Here is an 18,060-nt window from a genome sequence, read left to right on the forward strand (position 1 = left end):
TTTCCATGGGGGCAGCTCTCCAGGTGAGCACATGTGTGTGTCTTCATGCTGCCTTCTTCCAGGGGTCAGGCTCCCTCCTCCATAAAAAAAAAAAATGCTTCACAGGCTTTTGAGGTAGCTACAGTAGCTCTTTCTTTTAAAGTTGACCTTCAAAGGAATACATGCTGTCAGCTGGATCCTGTTTTGTCTACTTTGTGCTATATGAAGAATGGCTGAAGTGAGAGAGATGTTTAAGGATGTCCTGATTATTTTTTTTCTTTTCTGCTTGCTCTTTATGTCACCAGTTAAGATCTTATCTAACCTGGATTACAGAATAGCAGGCCTGGAAATGTAGCAGAAGTGTGAATTCGCAAGAGTAAAAATTGGATCTGCTTGATGGGAAGGGTCTTTTTTTTTTTTTTTCTGTGATTGTTCTAGAATAAATTAATTCATGGTGAAGCTTGCAAAAAGGAAGGAACTACTGTTACTGATAAAACCAATATATACAAACCCCTCACTTTCTCGTAGGTATTCATTTTACTTTTTAGGGAATCTGATCTGTTACTGGAGCCTGAGTTTCAGGTGCATAGAGTTTCTGTGTTTGAGAGTCTGTGTCTGCAAAGGAGTAAAAGCCTGACCCTGGTGTAATTGCTACAACTCTCCTAGGTAGAACTGTTAATTGTTCTCTGCCAAAGAAATGTTGTGTCAGACTTCGATGTATCGAGTTGCCTCCTGAAAAACTTAACTCCTTCCTAGACAAATTTAGATTAAGATAGAAATACTTCCAAAACTGACTGTGCTTTATTTGTGCACAAGTTTTACCAATAAGGGAAGTTTAATTAATATCCCTCATCTTGCCTTCATAAAATTACCTTTCATACATCTCTTTGTAAGCTTAAGAAAACATTTATTAATAAATTACAATAAATGCCAGCCATTCCACATAATAGCTTCTTTAATATACATTTTTTACATTCTAGGGGTAAGGGGGACACAAATCTTTCAAGAAGTGATAGAAGAGAAGACAAGCTCAAGTAACAGAAAATTCCAGCTATAATCTACTTTCCTTTGAAAAAAGTAGGGGGGGAAGATTGTAAAATTTATAGATACACCAAGTTTGCATTTTATTTCAGTCCTCAGGTTTAACTGAAGTAGCTGTATTTGTTTTGTGGACCTAGATCTAATGCATAGGCTGCATCTAGTGTCTTTATCTTACATAAAGTTTCTTGAGAGACCTGTAATGTAGCGTTAAACTCTGTGCACAAGATTCAAAAGCTAAATGTGAAAACTGGATGTGACTGCTGCTGAGTCATGCTGACAGCTCAGCCTGGTTAGCTTTAATGAAGGTTCAGAGTGGAACATGGCATCTTTTTGAGCAAGGAGGGAAGACCGAGGAAGTCCTGCAGGCACTGCTGGTGCTCAGTCGTGCTTGTTGCTGAACCTGCTATGTGAGTCTCTGAGCTGACAATAAGGGAAAGGATTTGGCTTCTGATCCTCAGGCTTCTGGTACTGTAAGTAGGCCTTTGGCTTTTTGACTCTGTGCATAACATACTATTAAAACAATCTGAACAGTTCCTTTGCTGTCAGATATCACTGAGGGTGTAAGCAAATTTTCATTGTCTTCAGGGATTGCGCCCAGAGTGCATGGCTTGTTGTTGCTCTGTAATTTTCCCTAAATGTGATTAGGCATTCTTGCACTGGAGGCTGCCATTGCTGCTAAGGGACTCTGGGAACACATATAATATACTACTAAAATGTGAGTGTACTGTGAATGGATGAGCTTATTTTCTTCTTGTAACCAGTCAGGTTAAAACTCAGTCATGCTCATGGAAAGCCAATGGAAAAGGGACATGAAACCACAAGACAAAAGTGTTTTCTCCTCCAACCAATCATTTGTGGTATCTGTCACAGGATGGCCTTCTGCAAATGTACATCTGCCATAGGAAATGGCTCCACAAAAAAGTTACATAGCGACGGATGTTCCATGTCTTTATGTGGGTTTACCCAAGGGAGGAAGGACGTGCTTCCTGTTCACTGACTTTATGGACACAATTTAGTTAGGGAAAAAAAGATGTTATTAGTGTGTGATAGTTCATATCCTATCAAGGATAGAGCTGTTTGCACTTTTGGTATGAGTCACATGGGACTAAGCACTGCGTGGTGTCACTTGTTTCATCCTGTTAACTCATGTTAAAAGTACAGCTGGATTGCGCTCTCACCTACCTTGCTTTAGTTATCTTGCCTGAGATGATATCAACTAAGATCGCATCTTTTTTTACAACCAAAGACAAGGCCTGCTTTTACAATGCACGTGGCTCCTGCCAGTCTGGAGCTGTACAGCAGATGACGGATCTGATCTGCAGCTGCTGTCAGTATTTTGTGGAAGTCCAGGTTTCAAACTCACCTGGTTGCCTGACACTACCAGTCTTCTTTTTGGATATATTCATTGGATCTGACTTCAGCTTTATTTACCACTAGGCTTGTTTTACTGTTCCAAGCAAGGGTTAGTCCCTTGCTAGAGCAGAACATGTGGTACTTGTCAGAAAGAGACAGCCTTTAAGGCTGCCAGATAACCTGACCAGCCTGCTCCTCTGCAAACAATTTTGTGGGCCCTGCTGATAATGATAAATCAACTGCACTGAGGATGATTAGAAGATGCTGATGTCTGTAGGGGAGAAAGGCTCTTAGTGGCAGACTAGCACTGGTCTGGCATATGACTATCCTTAAAGAAAAGCACTTACAAACTTATGAACATTTGCAACATCTTGTTACTGATGATTTCACCCATCTGCAGTTTTTCTGCTGTCACTGTGTATCATCAAGCCCCAGATGCTCATTATTTCATTCTCATAAGAATCACTGCTTTGGTTTGCAAGCCTGCAAGAAACTCTCCATGGCTCTTTGCAACAAACTGAATGATACTAAGCTCCTTCCAGACCAGTCTGGGTGATGCTTATCTGGGTGATGCTTATCAAAGGGATACTCCTATAGATCTTGCCTGTACAAGAAAAGGTGTCTGTCCCTAGTACAAGGCACCTGGTCTGAGTGCAGCTGGGTCCATGGAGCTGCTGGTTCCATTAACTCTGTTCCACCTGTATCAGAAACTGATTTTTAAGCCTTGCAGGACTAATATAAGCTTTTTCATTTAGGGATTATATAGACCTATAAGATCGTGCTGGTGCCATTTTGCTAGTACCCATGCTCTTCAAAAATTGTATTGTGGATCAAATTTGAAGGGACTCAAGTATTTTAAGACTGTCATTCAACCTTGTACAGCTAGGCCAAGTTTATATGGCATGCATCTATAAGGAAAACCCTGAGAAGAGCAGAGATCCGTTTTCTCATTACAATGACAGCAATAGAGAACCTATGGCTTTAGGTGAAACCTGTCAGGTTTCACCACTGCAGGGAGGTAAGGAGAGCAACACCTTCATCCTCCCAGCAAACCACGCAAATAGAAAAGCAAAGACTACAAAGCAGAAGAGGCTGAAGGGAGGATCTGGGTCTCAGGAGGAGACAGCTCAAAATGGGTCAAACAGAGAAGCACTGCGTGTCCTGCAAATATTTGCTGTGATGAAGCATGGGAAGGCATAAAAGCAGCCTGAAAATTTGAGTATTAGCCATCTGCAGAAAGAGAGAAGGGGAATCAGAGTGCAGGTATTGCTTTTTTCTTTCTGGCTTTATTGCTAGAAAGCCAAGACAGGTAATGGTTGCAGATGAAGCTTACACCTTCCCCTGTCTCTAGGGGATGTGGGCAACCTAGCACCCTCCTTGCATTGCTTTCACTTCAGTACAGCCCTGCTCCTCACACCAAATTCTTGTAGAACATCTGTGGACTGTTATTGCCTGCCCCTGCCCTTCCCTGAGTAATTTTTGGAGGAAAAATGGATCAGTTTTTCTTGGCATGACTTTGATGTCTGCTGCCTTTAAATCAGCTTCATGTGATGGGAGACTCAAGTGGCAGCAGCTGGGAAACGGCTTAGCTTCAAGCATGACTGGAGTTCTGTGACCCAAAGAAGGTGGTGAACCTATTTTGCTCTCTGGGTGGCAGAATGCCATGCATTAAGGGGGATAGAACATAGGTATGTGGGAGAAGCCCTTACTCAAATAGTTAATACACCTAAATGTGAAGAAAGAGGATTTGGTGTCAAAGTACATCTGTTGCCCATGGTTTGATGCAGTCAGCATGACGTGTATTGCTAAACCTTTGTTCCAGCTGTCATGGGCACCTAAGTTTCCATGATTTTTTTTATTGGCTGCTGCTGCTTTTGAAATTTACTGCTTCTGACATGCAGGAATATTTTTTTTTTTTCAATGTGAGAGTGAGCCTGGAGGATGGGAGTGTTGATAGCACACAGCTAACCACACTGTGCTGAGAGCTTTAGTACAGCAGAGTTTCAACTCCTGGCTGCAATGGTAGTTTGAAAGAAAAAGCATCAAACTGGACAGCTCTCATTAAGTCCTCTGATTCATAATTCCCGAAGAGGTTCTTGTCCTAGTCTACTTTTGCTATCTAAAGGAAAACACATACTTTTCCCTTTGAATTTAGAGAGCAGGCATGGATTAGGCTTGCTAAGCAATAATCAGCTTTTACTGGTTTAAAATTAACTAAAACAGCACTAGGTTTTTTTTCTCTCAGCTGGTGGCAGTAGGGCTCAAAGTGTCTGGAGGAGGTGGCTCAGGCTTTTGTGGCAGGGTGAAGAGAGACATGACCTGCAGCAAGCTCTTTCCATTGCCAGAGGCATGGGGTCCACCCTCCTCCTGGCTGCCAGGATGGCTGTATGGGAGAGGTGAAGTCTGGGCTGTGGTGGGAGGGAGGGAGGGAGGGAGGGAGAGGTGTCATCCTGGTGGAGATGGGAAAGGATGTCCTAGAGCTGGTGGAGGACCAGCAACAGCAGGTGTCCTGTGCTACTGTCTGCTGTCCTCGACCTATTCCCCTGAAGAGAATGTCCTGTTGGTGCTCTCCTCTTTCCTATACTGCGCTGACAGTGAGCTATTTATTTTGAGTAGTAATTGAAACAGGTATGTTGGAGATTTGAAGCCCCTGCCCATTGCAGTGGGTAAGGACACGGAGAGGCCTTTGCTGCCTTTGTTCCTTCACTCCCCTGCTAACATGCTAAGAGCTTCAATGTTTCTGACAGAGGATGCTGTACCGTAGCTAGACTGAGTGTTTCTTGGTCCTTCTGAAGGCTTGCGCTATGAGCTCACCCTTACCCCACAGGCCCATGAAAAGGAAACATGTTCTTGTTACAGGACTTGACCCTTTGTCAGTGCATCCTTTTAGCTCTGTGTAACCATGTTTGTATCACTGCCCATGGGCTCTGTATGCCAGCAAAAGGAGGATGGAGCCTGTGTGTGCCCCCACACAGCTGCTCTGTGGGGCTGAGGATGTTTGATCTTACTTTGTCTCCTCTAATTACATTGTTTTATTTTGTTGTCTGGGTGTGGGTGTTTAACACACCTACTATCTGGAACCCTGTAGTGTAACTTTAGTGTGTATCTCCAGGCTCATGTCACACTGGGTTTGGATTTGGTTTCTTTTTTTTTTTTTTCCTTTTTCCTTTTTCCTTTTTTTTTTTTTTTTTTTCGTTTGGCAGAACGGTAGCTAAAGTTTTCCCTTTCCCCACTATGGAGCAGTTGGGCCAGTGACCTCCTCCTGAACAACTGAGATCCGTTTTCCACGTTAAAACAGCGACGGTGTAATAGCTTACAGTGTAGCACAGAGCTGTGCCCAGCGGGCAACACTCGCATTCTCGGTTTCTTCTGTTGGCCAAGTCATGCTGGGAGATGTAATGTAAGGCTAAAAACCTCCACAGGGTGTGGAAGGCCTGTTTGTGTGTGAAGCATCTTTGAATCTCCTTTTAGACAGCACTGAATAGTAGCAGGCTATTTTCCTTTCCTAGCATTAGGGGGAGCACAGCTGTCAAGAGAAAGAGACTACATGGTTAACAAAAAAAGATACAAACAAAAGAAGTTCTGAACCTTATGATTCCAATTTAAACCCTGTCCCTACATTATGGTCTGTTTAGAATCGCCATGCCACCAGTAACAAAGCTTCTGCAGACAGCCAAGATTGCAGGACATTGTTGTTGGAGACATCAGGCAAAAAGGAGGAGTAGAACTGAACAGTCTGCTAATTTTTCAGTCACCTAGAAAGAAGCAAATATAACTGAGTGGCATTAGCAATTGTTGAAACCTTGTTTGGCATTCCAGAGGCCTTGTTGACAACAGTGCTACAACAGCCATTCAGGAATGCTATTACACCACCAGCACTGTCTCTGAGATGTTGCATTTTATAGACTATACTCTCTTGTTTTAGCTTCCAGTGGTGTCACTGGTGATTGTACACAGGGCCTTGGCTACAGAGGAAAATACTCTTCTGTTGTTCTAAGCCCTTGTCTCTGCAGATTGGTTTTGTTTTGCACTTTGGTAGGAACATTACCCAATAAGCTGTGTGGTAAAACCTCTCCACCCCCAGCCAAAATCACAAAACTTCTGTTGATTTGCTTGGAGCTGGGATTTCATGTGTGGGATCAATGTTTGTAAGCCTATGTAATTCCTCTACCCCTGCTGGCTTGTGCTTGCTTCCTCCGCTCATGAAAAGTACCTTATTGATCAGTTCTCTTTAAACCCATAACAATACTTCCTGGCTACTCTGCAAGCAAGGCTATCAGAATCAGTCCCTGTGTGCATAAAAGGTACCAGATAATGAAATTCAGGCCAAATATTCTATCAGGGATATTTTACTTCATATGTTTTTCTACAACTCAGCACATACTTTAATCATTGGAATGGACAGACTGATTGATTGCTTGGCTGATTCCCCTAGATTCAACACCTAAAAATAAATGTTTAAAAGTTACATAATCATAGAGCTAAGGCTGCAGTCTGCATGTTCTTTGGAAGCCAGAAGTCCAAGTTGGGACTTGCTGCTTTGTGGGAGAGCAGAGTGGATCCTCTGAGAGCTGGCAACGCTGTGCCAGGCTTGGTTTCTAAAGAGAGACCAAGAGGGAGCATGGTAGTTTGATTCAGCTCTTTCCAGTGACATGATCAGCTGGATTTTGTGGGTGTTACTGGTTTGATTCTATCAGGTTCACAGGAACATGTTGGCATCCATGCATCTCAAACTAGCCCATTCTGCACACATTGTATTTTCTTCTTTAGGAATATACTGAAGTTTGTATCGCCAAGAGAAGTGAAAAACAAAGTATTTAAGAAGAATGATTCATTCTAAAGGGAAGAGTCTAGGATGCCCAAAACAGGCATGCCTGGGTGGCAAGCAATGGTATTGTTAGCTGGATGAAGACTAGGCAAGGAGGACAAATTGTAACTGGTACATGTGGATCCTTCCTTGGTAGTATTACTCAAGAGGAAGTTTCTATGAGACTTGTGGTGTTTGCAGTTCTTCCAGAAGTCAGATAAGGAGAAGTGGGAGAGAGTTGGAAAGGGACTAAAGAGGGAAGAGTCCTGGGAAGGGCAAGGAAGGCCAGAAAGAAAAAATGTTTGTAGCCTACCCTAAGGTGGGCATGAAGGCAATGCATGCCCCAGAGCGACAGTGCCATGAAAGCTACAACAGAAATCACCAGTGGGAAGGGATACTCTTCTTTCCCCCTCCTTTTTTTTTTTTATTTAGTTCAAAAGCATGGCAGGAGCATGAGGCAAACTGTTATTTATGTAGCAGGGAAGAGACACATATGAGGACATCTGTTTTAAGGAGCTGCTTCAAAAATAACCACAGGAGAGGAGTGTGTTTGCAGAGCTCAGCAGGCAACCTGCAGAGTAGTAGAAAGTAAGACAGCAGTGGTACTCTGAGTGTAGACAGCCCCAAATGGCTACAGGATTGTGTACATTTGTACTCGTTGCCAAACCACCCCACCCTGACCCCAGTGGGTGTTTTACAAATTGAAGGAGGTGCTGTTTCCATATTTTCTGCCCAAGAACGTTGATCCCTTCTCTGTTGCACTCCTTCCTGACTCCTTTTTCTTAAGTCAGCAGCTTTTAAATTCCAGTTTCAAGTCTTTAAAAAATAACCCTGTTACAACGAATATCCAAAACGTATGGCAGAGGAATGCAGATTTGGATGCTACTCCATCCCAAAGATGAGGCCCTGTTCACCTGGGAAAAAGGAAAAGCAGACTGAGAGATTTTGAAGCAGGATGCTCATGTCTAGTATTCTGCTCTACTCTCTTACTGACTGCTGAGTACAGGAACAAGCAGCAAACCTGGCCACTGATTTACTGAGGTGCTGTAAGAAAGTCCATTACAGCTTACCCGTTGCTTCAGCTTCCCAGTGGGTAAAACAGAGAAGTAAAAAGCACAGCTTTTCTGCTCCTTTTCGTTCTAATATCTGTCGTTTCAGACAGCTCTGAGAGTGTTGTGGTATAGGATTTAACGTAAATATCTGGTGTGTTCCATCAGTGAAATGAGGGGCAAAGCCAGATGGCATGAGGCAGCCATCCCACTGGGGAAAACAGCATTGCAGACACTGGGCAGTTGATTCCTCCTGTTAGCCAGGTGAGAGAGCATGATTGGTAAAGACCAGATGAAAAATCAGCATACTCACTCATTGGGAGATTCAAACTCTCCATGGCCAAACACTCCTTAGAACAGAACTCTGACAAAACATTCATGATGAATTTGCATCCCTATCAACTTTCCAGTTTTTGGTAGGAGAATCAATGGCAAATACCACTTCAAAGTAGCAACCAGGTATGTCCCCACTGCTTTTTTAGCGATCCACTGTAGGTAATAGAAACATTACGCAAATAGAAGTGAGAGTTTGAGATATAGTAGCTGATATCTCTCTAGTAGGAAACAGCTGTATTTCTCTTCTACACTAGTGGCTGTCAGCAAGTAACACTGACTGAGCTGACTTTGGATATCTTCTACCTCAAGGGAAGCATTATTGTCTGTACTCCCTCCAGTACTGTGTTTTCTGATAAAGAACAAATGTGTCTGCTAAAATCAGTTCATGCTGCAGTAACTACTTGGAATGAAACCTTGTTTTCACATACAAAAATTCTCACAGCACAAAGTAACTATTTGGAGTTTCGCAGAATTATTCCATATTTAGCTGGCTATGCCTGATATAACTATGACTGTACTTTGGCTAGTGTTTGGTAGCTGAGTACAACCTGCAGTGCAGTTTCATGTATATCTAAGCCAAGAACGGGATGTGCTTTGGACAAAATTTGATATTTCAAAAGAGTTCAGTAGGAGTCAAAATAGCTTGGAGTAAAATGGAGCAACAGGGAATTTAATATCACACTTACTCCATAGGTTAACAAACACAAATGGAAATCAATTGCTTGTCACTGTGTAAGAGAGGCAGTATCTTTAATCTTGGTCGTTGTAAATAAAGCATTCACATCTATAGTTGGGTAAACAGATAATTGGCTTTATGTTTTTACTGAGGTTCAATTCACATTGAAACTAATGATCATTTAATGTCCAGACTGCTTAGGCTATCCCACTGGATACCTCTTTTCTGTGCCTAAGCAAATTGCATCCTAGACCCCACAGGACTTGCATCTGACTGCTTTCAAGGAGACATGGGCTTCTAAGCACTGAGATCACTTTTGGAATGGGAGCTCTGGCACACTGGACTGAATACCAAGAGGTATTCAGGCATACACATTGTATGTTTTTTATTCTTTCCTTGAAGCATTTCATGGTTTACTATTTTGATGTCTCTTCAGGCCTTGCCAGGATTAAGCTTTTTCTATTAGTTTGTGATCATATAGAAAATATAAAACAGTTCACTCTCAATAAGTTTGGTAGATAAGTGTTTTATCCTAGCTTGGACTAAGCATATGGCTTGCTTTGTATAGCTGTTTGATTGCATCATTCTTGTTTCAGTTGTGACAATCTGGCTCACACCTCTCTTTTCCTTGTGTGAAGTGGAACCTGAGTCCATTGCGCCATTCTGTTGCGTGTATCCTCCAGACATGCTGTTCTCTGCTATGGAACTACGGAAAGCTGCCCCAAATTTTCCCTGAGTACTGCTGTACAGGTGCAGGCAGGGTGGCAAGTGCAAGCTCACAAGGACACAGATATATTGTGAAAAAAAGACTGAATAAGCACTGTAAGCAGGCAACTGTAGAGAGGTGTCCTTCTATAGTGCAGAACACTGACTGCAGGCTCTTGTCAATCTAGCAAAAGCTGACCTTGTGTTCGATATGGTTACTTCTCCTGCCAACCTTTCTCCCAATTAGGCTGCAGGGTCCTACACACTTTAGCTTGCTCCCTAGATGTCTCACTGCTGCCGAGTCCTGCACCTATCAAAATTTGGGAAATGTCCCTTTCTCCCTCTGCCGAGCACATGGAGGCCCTGTGAACATCCCCATGGAAGGCAGACATCAGCAGCTGCACATCAGCATAATTTGCCACTAGATGGCTGGACCTCCTTTTTGTCCAGCCGTCTCGGTTTTGTTCCCGGTTCAGAGTGACACTGCTTAGAGCAGAACAATGGAATCGTTGTAAGCTCTCTGCCCACCCCCTTTATAGCTTAACATTTTTAAACAGCTGATGCTTTTATCCAATTTACCTTTATGATGAATAGTTCAAACTTTTCAAACATACTGAAAGAGCTCTGCTAATATCTAAGAAAATGATAGATGTTTTGCAAGACGAGAAAGGTCCCCACTCCTGTTCTTTTTTCCATTCCATTACACATGTAATACAACTTTCACCGAGTCTTTTTTTTCACAGGTGTATGCATAAGTGTGACACATTTAAGAATTCATCACTCAGACTGGGATATAGCATAATAAAGTCCTGAGAAGTCATGACATAGCAGCCACATATTTTGGTCTGGTGAATTTGGTGGCGTAAAATTTGTAAAACTTGTAGATATGGATATTTATGTCACTGTGATTTGGGGCAGAAATGTCTGTCCTGAGCAAAATTAGCTTTCCTTTAAGAAAAAATATTTTGCTCACGGTCAGTCTCTTCAAAAAGGTTAATACTTCTAGGTGAAAAACGTCAACTTTCCTGATGACTGCAGACTGATACATTATAGAGAGCAAGGAGGCCTACTTCAAAAAGCAGATTTCTCCTGCCTGAAAGCAGACAAGAGGAATAGACAAAGTATGCATCTGTTTCTTGAAGATAGCACTTTTTTTTTCCCTTATCAGCCTCTTTTTCACATTTTCAGATCCATTATTTCTATTTACTGGGTCACATTGTTTATAAATATATTTGTATCCTTGAATTCAAAACAATAGAGAGGTACATTTTTTAATTAAAATTACTTTAGTTGTTTTGCTGTCGCAACACAAGCGTTTTGTGCTTGCCACTTGCAGGAACAAGGAGGAGACATAGTCCCTGCCTCCAAGGGGTATAATCTAAAATATCAAACCTGGAAATCTCAGGGCACTTTTAACAGCTTTGTGAGAGGCTGAAGATATGCTGAAGATGTGCCTAAAGATGGTGGTACATGAAATGGTAAGATGGAGATGAATCTAGAAATAGGTCTGGGCTGGGATTTCTTTTCTGTTCCAAATATTGTCTCAGGTACCAGTCACTCACAGTTCAATTTTCTTAAAGCACTATGACAGCAAAAAAAGCTGGTATAATTAGTGTGGTAGAAGGAGAGCAGGAAATTGAAATGAACTCCACCCATCCAAACTCACAGAGAAACATGGGTAGTGAAGCATACAGCAGATGACAAGCCTCCGAAAAAACAGACTTCAATAGTAATTGCTCAACCCAACAAGAATATTGGTGGCTACTCTGTTCTCATCTGCAGGAAGGTTTCTGGTTTTGTTAATATAACAGGAGAGAGTAAGAAAGGCTTGGAAATTTCCACTTACTGTACTTGCAAACAAGTAAATTGTGTCTTTTTCTGAAGTGCCATCCTTTTAAAGGTGCCTGAAGGGTAATATATGCAGGTTATTTATGAAGTGTAAGCTTGCACTTGGAAGTAGACCAGAAACAAAGTCTGGACCCAGTTTACTTGCTCTTTGAACTCTTCAAAATACTGGAGTTCCCAAGTAAGTAGAGGAATCGTGTGGCTAGCTTGAGTCTTATCTTCTGCTACTTGATCCTGTCACAAATGGCATGCTATTGCTGAGCACAGAGGACTATCTGCCAAAGATGTAGCATTACCACAGGCATCGTGTATTCTTCCCATGACACCGTGGGAAGTAAAAAGCCCTAACAACACAGCATGGTGTTGTAATGACTCTAGTACTGCTTTTTTATGCCTTTGGGGAATGTTTAAAAAATGTGTTTTATGTACCTTGTTCCTAAGCAGGTCCACCGATATAAACAATACAGAATATTACTGTAAAATACCTGTTCACTGGTGCTATTAAAAGTGCTATGTTTGTTGTGGCAGCTGTCTTTGCGTAACATCTGAGAAATCAAAAGTGTCAATACCAAAGGTAAAGGAAACTCTGCTATCTTTGATCCTGCTATGTGGTAACTGCTGTCAGATGTGAACAGAGAAGATACGTATGAAGAGCCAGACACAAAATAGTGAGGAAATCAGGTTAAACATATCAACCACCTTCCTTTGGGCTTATCAGCTCACTTGCAGAACTCTTGTACAGTCCTAATAAACTGTTAGAGGCCCTGAATATGCTCTGTCATGTAGTCTGACAGACAGGAGACACCGATGTCACAGCAGAGATGGCAGCCCTTTTGCCACTGCTATTGCCATAGCTCAGATGAGCAAGCATGTTCCTACCAGAGGTTAGGAGGTGGCTCCCTGCAGCTGGACTGCACTGCAGATCTGGGGCCTCCTCCAGCAGGTGCTGGCTCCCTTGAGCACCTCATCGCCCTCCCCAGAGGGTTTTGGATCAACTCTCTGGTGTGAAGGCAATGACATAGAGTCCCTTCAGGTCACAGCATCTCTACAGCCGTTTGCATCAAAAAACAATGGAAAAAGCGTTGCTTATATTTAAAATGAGAGCTTGTTGCACAGTTAGCTTTTCCCACTCTGTTCTCAGCAAGACGATTTAAGGCCTTGCCTGCACAGAGGTCTGGGGGCTGAACTCCCAACCAGGCTGGCCAAACATCTACTCCAACACCTTTTAGCTCAACTCTTGGCCAGGCCATGGCTGAAAGCTTTTCTAAAAGCTGGGCTCTGACATGAATCGGTCTGCTAGCCTCTCCTCCCACCACTCTGACTGCAACTTGCATTTAAAGCCTGTAACAACCAGATTTGCAGTCTTGTGCTCTCTCATCCTACCTCCTGCTTCCAGTCCCTGACTTTCTGACAGGTTTACAGATCTGCCTGGAAGGAGATGCCAGAGTGATTCCTGAGGGATTGTTTGTGTGGACAACTCTGATCCAGGACCCCAGGAAAAACAAAAATCTGCCCAGGAGGAGGGATGGGGGAAGCTCAGGTGGCTTAGGGCTGAGTAAAGGAGACCCTTGAAGGGAAACATGTTCAAAGATTACTTAAAATGGTGAATTTGCAGAAAATCTTATCACCATTAAAAGCACACTCAGAGGAAATCCTCACTCTCCTGAGTGCTCTTACAGAGCAAACACCATATGTTAAACCTCTGAGCTGTGAAGTGAGGGTGTCCAGTGTTATTTGATGAAGAATGGCTGAGAGGAACTCAGAGGGCCTTGAAAAACCTAATGGACCTTAACTTAAGAAAATCATATGATGCTTCATCATAGGATAAACATCAGTTGCCCTTTTGGACAGAGCATTGTCAAGAATTATACCAGACAGAACCTTCAAGTATACACAAGCAATAGTATGTGTTTGTTTGGGAAGGGAACAGTTTCCAAAGTTGCAGAGTTTGTCCAGTGCCTTTAGCAATACAAAGTTAGAAGGATAAAGCTGGCACTGGAGTCTGAGTTTATATCCATATTAACGACCATGGTCGTGTAGCACCAGTAATGAAAGGGGAGGCAACTGCCCATATTCTGATTGTGGCCACCCCTAATTCAGGACTGCAAATCTGTGTCTCTTTTGTAGAATAATGCATATGTTTTATCTTATTAAGCCCCATCACTGTCCTGTGTATAAAATGGTTGTAAGAAGTACCTTATAGTTAATGCATTTTGGAGCCAGTTTGGATGTAAGAGCGTTTGGAACCACACCTGCAGTCACTGTGTGACAGTGAGCTATGGACCAGGTATGTCATACTATTCCTGCTTCACCATTGTATAGACTTGTCAGGGGAATTACTACGAAAGAGCTCTGTAAAAATCTCCAGAACAGAGGCTTGCTGAAGCACTCCACTACAGAAACAGAACTGCGTTTCTGAATGTTTGCCCCAAGCACCACCATGGTGCAGCTGCAGCCCCAGCTGCTCCTCTGCCTTTGACCACACAGCATGAGGGAGGAAGCATGCCACCACTCCCACCCCTTCCTCTCCCAAGCAGCAGAGGTAACAGCTCCTGGCTCGAGGTGCTTGGCACAAAAAATACCTCTTCCTTCTCTCACAGGAAAGAAATAGCAGGGTGCATTATTCTTCCCTACAGTTTCAAAGTAGGGATTCGGGCACTAGCGGTCTGCATATCTCATTTTGCATATGTTTGCTCCAAAGGGACTTCTGAGGCTGTGTCTTCATGTCTATCTGCTTAGACTGCTGCAAGACTTGTCTGGGCTCATCTTGAACAAACCGGCTTGCAGACTGCAAGCAGTAGAACTTGGCTGAGTAGACTTTGTGACCATTATTGCTGATACTTGGTAGTTCTCTGTAAGTAATTTGCATCCCGGTTAGTAGCTCTCATCATCTTTGTTCCAAAACTTGCCAAATGCTGGTGGGAAGTCGCATGAATACAACTTGCAGTTTCTTTATACAGTTATCCTTACTTTAAGAACACATGAAATAATGGATCCTTACACCGAAAGTACAGCATTTGCAGAAAGAAAATTAAGGCTCAGATACACATTATCTTGAGAAAGTAAAATCAGACATAATGCAATTGGTTATCAGTTATTATTTTATACGCCTTAGCTTCAGATTCTGGCCTCTAACTCTGTAGATGTATAGACATGCTTAATGCTTTGTGAATCATCCTAACAACAATGTTGTTGTTATCAGATTACAATGATGTTGGGTTGGTCTTGCAAGAGGATATTACTATCCAGGATTGAGACTTAAGTTTCATACTAAAAAAAGCAGCTCAATACTCACCAGAAAGCCACTAACCAGTGTCAGCCATAACAGTAATTAGTCAGTACTTGCACTTGTGAATTAACTGAAAATATTTGTGTTATTCTTGTGGGAAGCTGAAGTCGTGTTCACAGCTGGGGGACAGCTTGTAATTCCACCAAGGCCAATACAACTTGTATCACCACTTGAGTCTGGTCCTATGAAATTCTTATCTCAGAACTCCTTTTAAACCTAAAAAATGCCCCCTCATCAGTGGTCACTCATTTGCTAAGCAGAAAACAAAGTGTTTTCATGGTTGCAAAACCATCAAATGAACACAAATAGCATTACAAGCTAGTATGATATTTAGGTTGGAAAATATTCTGAGGTAGATAATACCTCTGACTCTATAAATCTTGTTGTATGTCAGAAAGCTCCATAGCTTCCCCATGGAAAAATACTGCTATCCTATGAATTTCAACTAAAATGAAATGTCTAGGAAATAACTAGACTTAGGGACACAGATGTTGAACTTTTCTTAGACCACAACTCTTTATCTCACTAAATGTGTCACGTGGTGAGATTAGAAATGCGATAACTCATGGAACTACAGTCTTCAATGTGCTGCTTAGCCATTTCTCATCTTGAGTCACTCAGATTTGCATTTTTTTCCCTGGAAAATGTCAAAGAATTCATAGATCAAAAACCAGGAGCTGACACAAAGACAGAGGTGCTGGATCTAAGAAATGATTGAACTGAGGAATTGGGATGAGAGCTCTCTACTTGGTGGGAAGTAAGAATTTCAGAGTCCACAACTATGCCCCTTTGAAGATACAAACTTCTCAAACTTCCTGCACTTACTAGCATTAGACTTGGCAAGTCTTTGGTCAGAGGAAGTCCACTGATATCTACATCTTAGAGATAGGAAGTAGATTGAATCATCCGGATGGGTCTTTTCCTCTGATGTCAGTAGTAAATCAAAGCGTTGCCTGGTGTTATGAAGCATGGTGCGACAAGAAACATTGCTTTGTCATTGAAATACTTCCATTAGTACTCCTGTGACTAGTCAGATGAATTATAAACTAACAGAATTTGAATAACTGTCTTGCCGTACTGCAAGAAAAGGTAATATCACTCCTGCTTAATACTGCCTCAGGCTTTTGTGCCAAAACATCACACTGGAACTCAGTGTTGACTGGTAACTAACAGTGAATTTAAAGTGCTGTCAGTCATCTTGCTCAGCTTCCAGACCTAGGTGGCCAAAGCATGTAAGAAGCGATCCACAAGAGATGGCACAAAGCCAAAGGATGGGGTTTTTTTTATCCCTGTTTGTTTAGGACGGGAGACAAAATGTGTTTGTAAATCAGAGGCTGCTGCAGGTGCAGAGGACTCTGTTCCAGCTGGCATTCTGAAAGATCAATTACCTACATCAAAGCTGTTCTGCTGCCTTTGCTGTTTGGTTGCTCATTTCTGAGGCTGCACAGGAACGCTACACACAAAGTGAATTAAAAAGAGCAGGGTTTTGTGTTCAATACCCTCTTCAAATGAGCAGTCTAACCATTAACACCAGACGTCCTAAGTTCTCCTTAAGCTGATCAGATGATGGGACAAAGTGAAATGCTTTTGACTTTAAAATGACACTTGACAATGATAATGCTATTCTTGATTGAGAAAGCAAGTGATGTCATGTAATATGATGCTATAGTTGATGTAGGTTGCATTTCTTTTTAAGTTGTTGTTTGGGAATGAATGGATTAATAGGTAAACCATCTGAGATTGTTACTGAATTTATCATTATAAATATTACTCTGCAATATTTTCCTCTTGCCTGTGAAGCATTAAAATGCTAAAGGGTGCCAACACGTGGTGTTAGTAGGGTGTTATGACAGTAATATTATAAATGTTTGTACAGGTTGTCACCAATATTTGAAGCCACTTGTAAAAACAGCACCTTAATATAATACATTATTACCATACCCTACTGTAAGTGGTGATGTGCTTTTACTCATTGGTACAGAACCTACGCATTACTAATTATTCCCCTCTTCCCATGGATGGTCTTGCAAAGACACAGCGTTAACAATTCTCTAACAATAGGCACAGGGATAACGTTCATGTGGTGAACTATACAGTCATAGTAAAATTGTATAGACATGTTGCACTAATTTCTCATCTACCAATAACATTGCTTTTTTTCACAGATCCATTTCAGCAGATGATTTTTCTTCTCAACATCTACCAGACCTGACAGACTTTTGGAAGCATGTTCTCTTGCAGCCTTGTATGGATGGGAAATGTAATTTATTACAAAGAAGTCCTCCATCTTTCGAATTAAAAGTATTGCACTTATAGCTGGACCAGGAAACTCCAAAAACTTGAAACATTGAAATGATGAAATTCTTCAGCAAAGAAATGCTATTAATTATGCTGTTAATGCCAGCGGACCACGCAGACTCTGAATCCCAAACAGCATACGAATACAACTAAGCCCCGTAACTTTACAGTTGGCAGGTTCAATATAAATTCAGACTATGTTAAACTATAAACTCTAGAAAACATTGTAAAACAGTTTTTCATGTGTTCCTGTGCATGTAATGCATATGAGTTCACGTGGGAGGTGATCTGAAGGCACCCATTCAGAATAACCTCCACAGTACAATTGTGGTCTTGCTCCTTCTCATTACCGCAGCCAACCTAGAACCGTGCTGCTCTCCTGGCTTTTCTCCCCGTGCATGCTATGGGCCGTTGTCATCTCCTCCCTCACACCAGGCAGGCCGTGTTACTCGTCACTGACCCGGCACTGGCCGGTCCGTGTCAGCCCACGGCTGTCGGAGGTAAGGAGCCCCCCGGCCCGGCACCTCTGCGTTTTGTGCGAGGCCACGGCTGGGGCAGCCCGGCGGGTGCTTTGCCGAGGGAGGTGGCGCAGGAAGAAAGAATGGAAGAAACCTCGACTTTGTCTTACAAACCCGCAGCCAAGCGACGGGCTGGTCGGATACCGTCACTCCTCACGGGCACC

The 18,060-nt window shown here is 42.4% G+C and overlaps 1 long non-coding RNA gene across 1 annotated transcript; it reads left to right on the top strand.

The window, feature by feature from the left end:
* The first annotated feature begins 1,012 nt into the window (after positions 1–1,012).
* LOC128136444 (uncharacterized) lies at positions 1,013–17,480 on the top strand. The gene is made up of 4 exons (XR_008233366.1): positions 1,013–1,427; positions 11,283–11,424; positions 14,493–14,645; positions 17,246–17,480. It is a non-coding gene; the product is annotated as an uncharacterized LOC128136444 (long non-coding RNA).
* Positions 17,481–18,060: the final 580 nt, after the last annotated feature.

Source organism: Harpia harpyja, chromosome 2 (assembly GCF_026419915.1).
Source record: "Harpia harpyja isolate bHarHar1 chromosome 2, bHarHar1 primary haplotype, whole genome shotgun sequence".
Taxonomy (NCBI): Eukaryota; Metazoa; Chordata; class Aves; order Accipitriformes; family Accipitridae; genus Harpia; species Harpia harpyja.